Source organism: Dysidea avara, chromosome 1, assembly GCF_963678975.1.
Source record: "Dysidea avara chromosome 1, odDysAvar1.4, whole genome shotgun sequence".
Taxonomy (NCBI): domain Eukaryota; kingdom Metazoa; phylum Porifera; class Demospongiae; order Dictyoceratida; family Dysideidae; genus Dysidea; species Dysidea avara.
Genome location: NC_089272.1, coordinates 25,903,843 through 25,909,901, shown reverse-complemented (window position 1 = coordinate 25,909,901; position 6,059 = coordinate 25,903,843).

Here is a 6,059-nt window from a genome sequence, read left to right as displayed (position 1 = left end):
AAAACACATTTTGTGGCACAAGTGTTCTCCAACTGTAAATTTGTAAAATATTCCGTAGCTCCTCTTTACATGAAATGTACTTACATTAAACTTCAGTGTCACATGTTGAGAATTTTCTAAATGACTGATATAGCCTTGTGAAATTTGAGTTGAAATCACTACACCTGGCAATGTTCTGAATCTAGAATATTTATCACTGAAGAGATACATGTTTACTACACACAACATGTATCACTACACACAGTACAGTAGCATGTATCATGTAGTATAGCAGACATGGGGCCAAGTACATGAGTACTTATACTTAAGTACACTTAAGTACAGATTTGGAAGTACTTGTACTTTACTTAAATACTTCCTTAATTTCCCCAGTGTACTTGTATTTATACTCAAGTAATTTGCTAAGTACTTGTATGTACTTGAGTACTTAAGTACTTGTAAGTACTGCAAACATTGTACATAGTTTGTACACAGTGGGTACTTAACAAAATTGCATGAAGGTGCACTGTACAATTCTTCTAGTGCCTTCACTAACCTTACTATGTATCATGTAGCCACGATTAATGATGTCATAGAATTCTGGCAAATAAAAACAATGCTGCTGCTAAAGTTAGTGCATTTTAAATGTTTAAGAGAGTGAATAGTTGACAAAAACCTGAAAGTACCAACCCCACTAGGTACACTTACATACTACAATACACTGAATAAGTGTATATTTTGCTACAGCAAAATGTACTTGTACTTTACTTGAGTACTTCCAGCATGTACTTGTACTTTACTTAAGTACTCTCTTGATTGTCGCCAGAGTACTTGTACTTATACTTGGAAAATTCAAAAGTACTTGTACTTCACTTAAGTACTTTCAAATGTACTTGGTCCCATGTCTGTAGTATAGTACTTAGAGGAATGGAGATTTACACTTTTCAGAAGAATTTAATAAGACTAGAAACCTGTCTCACAATTCCTTCATCACTCCTTGGCAGTATTGGTTAATAGGTAGAATAAAGTCCATATCAAACATATGTATGGGATTTGTCAAATCAAGCATTTTCAGGTGGTCAACATTAAAATTTTTCAAAACACTGGGTTAAACCCTTTTAATATTTGTTTAATATCTTTTTTGAAACCTCAGCTTGATAAAACAGGCTGATCATACTAGACATGAATTTAATAATGGCTGTGTGCATTGTTAAAAATAATTTATTAGTATTAACATCATTGCAGCCATTTGTTGCCATTTGTTGGCCGCCACCTTTGATTTTGCAACTTTTTCACCCAGGATTTTTAAGGTCACACCTTGGCTGTTTTTGTGCAAATGATCAAGTTCCTTGTTCTCTAGCAAATATTTTGATATATTATATTGTATGGTTAATAAGTTACAGCAGTTTAGAAGCAGAAGCTACAAATTTGGTGGTGAGGGGGTTAATTAAATTACATTCGCACTATATTAATATTACCATTTTATTTGGCTGACTTTTACAAGTACACTTTACAAAACAAGATTGAAATTTCCTAAAGAGCAGTCATTTACTCTAATACAGCAGCCAGGGAATTCCAAGATGAACTATGTATTGATTGAATACTTATAATCTCTTATATGTATATGTTATCTAATCCAAAACAGCCAAGCTGTAAAAAAAGTGTGTGGCCCTCAAAAAGGCTATGGTGAAAAAAGGTGTGAAATCCAAGGTGGCGGCCAAGAAATGGCTGTGATGGTAGGTTAATGGTAAAACTTTTAATAATGACAATTCAGGTGAATTTTTTGTGCCGCTTGGGTCTTGGCACAAATTTCACCTGAATTGTCATTATTAAAATTTTTACCATTAACCTACCATCACAGCCATTTCTTGGCCGCCACCTTGGATTTCACATCTTTTTTCACCATAGCCTTTTTGAGGGCCGCATACTTTTTTTACAGCTTGGCTGTTTTGGATTAGATTTCATTTCTTTTTGGATTTGTATACCCCAAAGCCGGCCTATGGCCGGCTTTGGGACTTTTTTTAACCTATCTTTTTTTACCACAGGAAGAAGAAAAGATGAAGTAGATGTACTTTAAATATTTTATCAGTAAATGTACAAATTATATATATATATAATACATATATTGATTACAGAAATCTCCATGGTGGTTTCTTTGTAACTGAACACTCTACAAGGTGACTTCTTCTAGATGCCCTTTCTACAGGGTGAATTGTCTGTAGTGTTCTGCAATACAGTGCATTTTGTGTATCGCGTATCACCATCAATAAACTGTTCGATACGATACTGTATCATGATACTATAATGAAGTGGTGATGGCTAGTTATGACTGGCATATTAGCTAAAATAGTTGTAACAATATCCTATTTATCTGTACCTTAAAGAGCCAACACTGATTCTACATTCACTGTGTATACAAATTTCTTAGTTTATTCAGTGAGTGATGATAAACTACAGTATGACAAAGAGTCAGTGTGTTTAGTATGAAAGTACATCTCTACCTGGATACCTGCCTCTATTACACCACCCAGACAATTAGCTACCTCAAACATTTTAATGCATGCTCCCACAAAGGCTTGTCTGGATTACTCAGGATTTTGATGAGTTGTCAAGATGGCTAGTTAAGTATCAGCAGATTGTTTACTTCTTAGTGGTACAGTCCTTTATACTTGAAGTGCAACCATTTAGAAGACCCGGGTAAGAATATTTTAGCCATAACAGGCGTTAACAGCAGCACCCTAGCTAATACACGCGCGTCTGTATGGCTTTTGTAACGTTGCATTTTAAAGCACATGCAGAGGCTTTCTATTTGAGTATCTAGATCACTGTTACAGTAATAGAGCAATCACTGACTGTTTCTACTGGAAAACGTCGATATATCGATACTTTCTAAGTACAGTATCGTATCGTGATGCTTATTTGTTGTATCGATATATTTCCGTATCGATATGTATTGCAGATCCCTAATTGTTTGTAGCTGAACGATCTACAAAGTAACTTCTTCTAGCTGATCTCTCTACAGGGTGATTTGTTTGTAGCTGAATTCTGTACAGGTGATTTGTTTGCTGCTGAGCTCTTTACAGAATGGTTTCTTTGTAGCTGAACTCTCTACAAGGTAACTTCTTCTAACTGATCTTTCTACAGGGCAATTTGTTTGTGGCTGAATTTTCTACAAGATAATTTCTTTGCAGCTGAACTCTCTACATGGTTATTTCTTTGTAGCTGAACTCTCTACAAGGTGATTTCTTCTAGCTGATCTCTCTACAGGGAGATCTGTTTGTAGCTGAACTATCTACAAGGTAACTTCTTCTAGCTGATCTCTCTACAGGGTGATTTGTTTGTAGCTGAATTCTGTACAGGTGATTTGTTTGCAGCTGAGCTCTTTACAGAATGGTTTCTTTGTAGCTGAACTCTCTACAAGGTAACTTTTCTAGCTGATCTTTCTACAGGGTAATTTGTTTGTAGCTGAACGATCTACAAGGTAATTTCTTCTAGCAGATCTCTCTACAAGGTGATTTGTTTGTAGCTGAATTCTGTACAGGTGATTTGTTTGCAGCTGAGCTCTTTACAGAATGGTTTCTTTGTAGCTGAACTCTCTACAAGGTAATTTCTTCTAGCTGATCTCTCTACAGGTTGATCTGTTTGTAGCTGAGCTATCTACAAGGTAACTTCTTCTAGCTGATCTCTCTACATGGTGATTTGTTCGTAGCTGACTTCTGTACAGGTGATTTGTTTGCAGCTGAGCTCTTTACAAAATGGTTTCTTTGTAGCTGAACTCTCTACAAATTAACTTCTTCTAGCTGATCTCTCTACAGGGTGATTTGTTTGTAGCTGAACTATCTACAAGATAACTTCTTCTAGCTGATCTCTCTACATGGTTATTTGTTTGTAGCTGAATTCTGTATAGGTAATTTGTTTGCAGCTGAGTTCTTTAAATAATGGTTTCTTTGTAACTGAACTCTCTACAAATTAACTTCTTCTAGCTGATCTCTCTACAGGGTGATTTGTTTGTAGCTGAACTATCTACAAGATAACTTCTTCTAGCTGATCTCTCTACATGGTTATTTGTTTGTAGCTGAATTCTGTATAGGTGATTTGATTGCAGCTGAGCTATTTAAATAATGGTTTCTTTGTAGCTGAACTCTCTACAAGGTGACTTCTTCTAGCTGATGTCTTTACAGGGTCACTAGTTTGTAGCTAAGCTCTCTACATGGTGGTTTCTTTGTAACTGAACTCTCTACAAGGTAACTTTTTCTAGCTGATCTTTCTACAGGGTGATTTGTTTGTAGCTGAATTCTGTACAGGTGATTTATTTGCAGCTGAGCTCTTTAAAGAATGGTTTCTTTGTAGCTGAACTCTCTACAAGATAACTTCTTCTAACTGATCTTTCTACAGGGTGATTTGTTTGTAGCTGAACTATCTACAAAGTAATTTCTTCTAGTTGACCTCTCTACAGGGTGATTTGTTTGTAGCTGAATTCTGTACAGGTGATTTGTTTGGAGCTGAGCTCTTTACAGAATGGTTTCTTTGTAGCTGAACTCTCTACAAGGTAACTTTTCTAGCTGATATCTCTACAAGGTCACTAGTTTGTAGCTGAACTCTCTACATGGTGGTTTCTTTGTAACTGAATTTCTACAAGGTGACTTCTTTTCTAGCTGATCTTTCTACAGGGTGATTTGTTTGTAGCTGAATTTTTACAAGGTAACTTCTTCTGGCTGATCTCTCTACAGGGAGATTTGTTTGTAGCTGAACTCTCTACAGGTGATTTGTTTGAAGCTGAACTCTCTAAATGATGGTTTCTTTGTAGCTGAACCCTCTACAAGTTAACTTCTTCTAGCTGATCTCTCTACAGGGTGATTTGTTTGTAGCTGAACTATCTACAAGATAACTTCTTCTAGCTGATCTCTCTACATGGTTATTTGTTTGTAGCTGAATTCTGTATAGGTGATTTGTTTGCAGCTGAGCTCTTTAAATAATGGTTTCTTTGTAGCTGAACTCTCTACAAGGTGACTTCTTCTAGCTGATGTCTTTACAGGGTCACTAGTTTGTAGCTGAGCTCTCTACATGGTGGTTTCTTTGTAGCTGAACTCTACAAGGTGATTTCTTCTAGCTGAACTATCTCTTTCCATAGTTGCATGAACTCCCTACAAGATAACTTCTTCTAGCTGATCTCTCTACAGGGTGACTTGTGTGTAGCTGATCTCTATACAGGTTTCTTGTTTCTAGCTGATCTCTTGAATTCTCTTCAGGGTGACTGCTCTATTAGGATGACTGCTTTATTAGAGTATCTCGATCTCGCACTTGCTGCACCAAGTTGGATTTCGTGTTATAACTCCGTGGCTTTAAGTCTGATTCTTCTACACCATTGAAAAACTTTTCTAGGATGACTACTCCATCTGTACAGTGATTTTCAAAGCATTACTCCAAGCGGTCTATCTGGTAGGCGTGGCAAGCACTCAATCAAGCAGTCGTTTTTTAGTAGCTAATCTCGATTGCGTAATTGTTACACACTGTTGGTTTTTTCGTTGTATCTTCCTGGTTTTAAGCTCGATTTCTTTCAAACCACAAAAGGTTTGAGGTTCAATAGTTAACTTATTCACCCACCGATTTTCAGCTTCTTCCCATACGCGGTTTACGCTGTAGGCGTGACAACATATTGGTGTTATTTTTCGTGAATAATCGCTCATAACTCTTTGCCTGTTTATCGTATTCCAGCCAAAGTTGGTACCGAGATGCGCCTTTATACCCCCCCTTCTCTGTGCAAAATTGCAAGGCAATCGGATATGGCGTTCGCGTTTTATAGCAGTTTTTGTAAGTGTGCGAAAAGAGGAAGAAAAATAAGAAGGAAAAAAAACGAAGACACTAAACCAATTTTTGAAGTCGCATATCTCGGAACGCGTGAAGCGATTGCGCTGAAATGTGGAATGTGGAGTGCTGAAGTTGGAGGGAGTGTCCACAGCAAAAATCGTCTTGTTTCATCAAGGCAGCACAGAGCTACGGAGGTGCGAAAATTGCGTTTTCTTTCTTCCTGTCAATATACTTACTGGTGTTGCGCGCCGGCTTCTTGGGCCGCACGACAC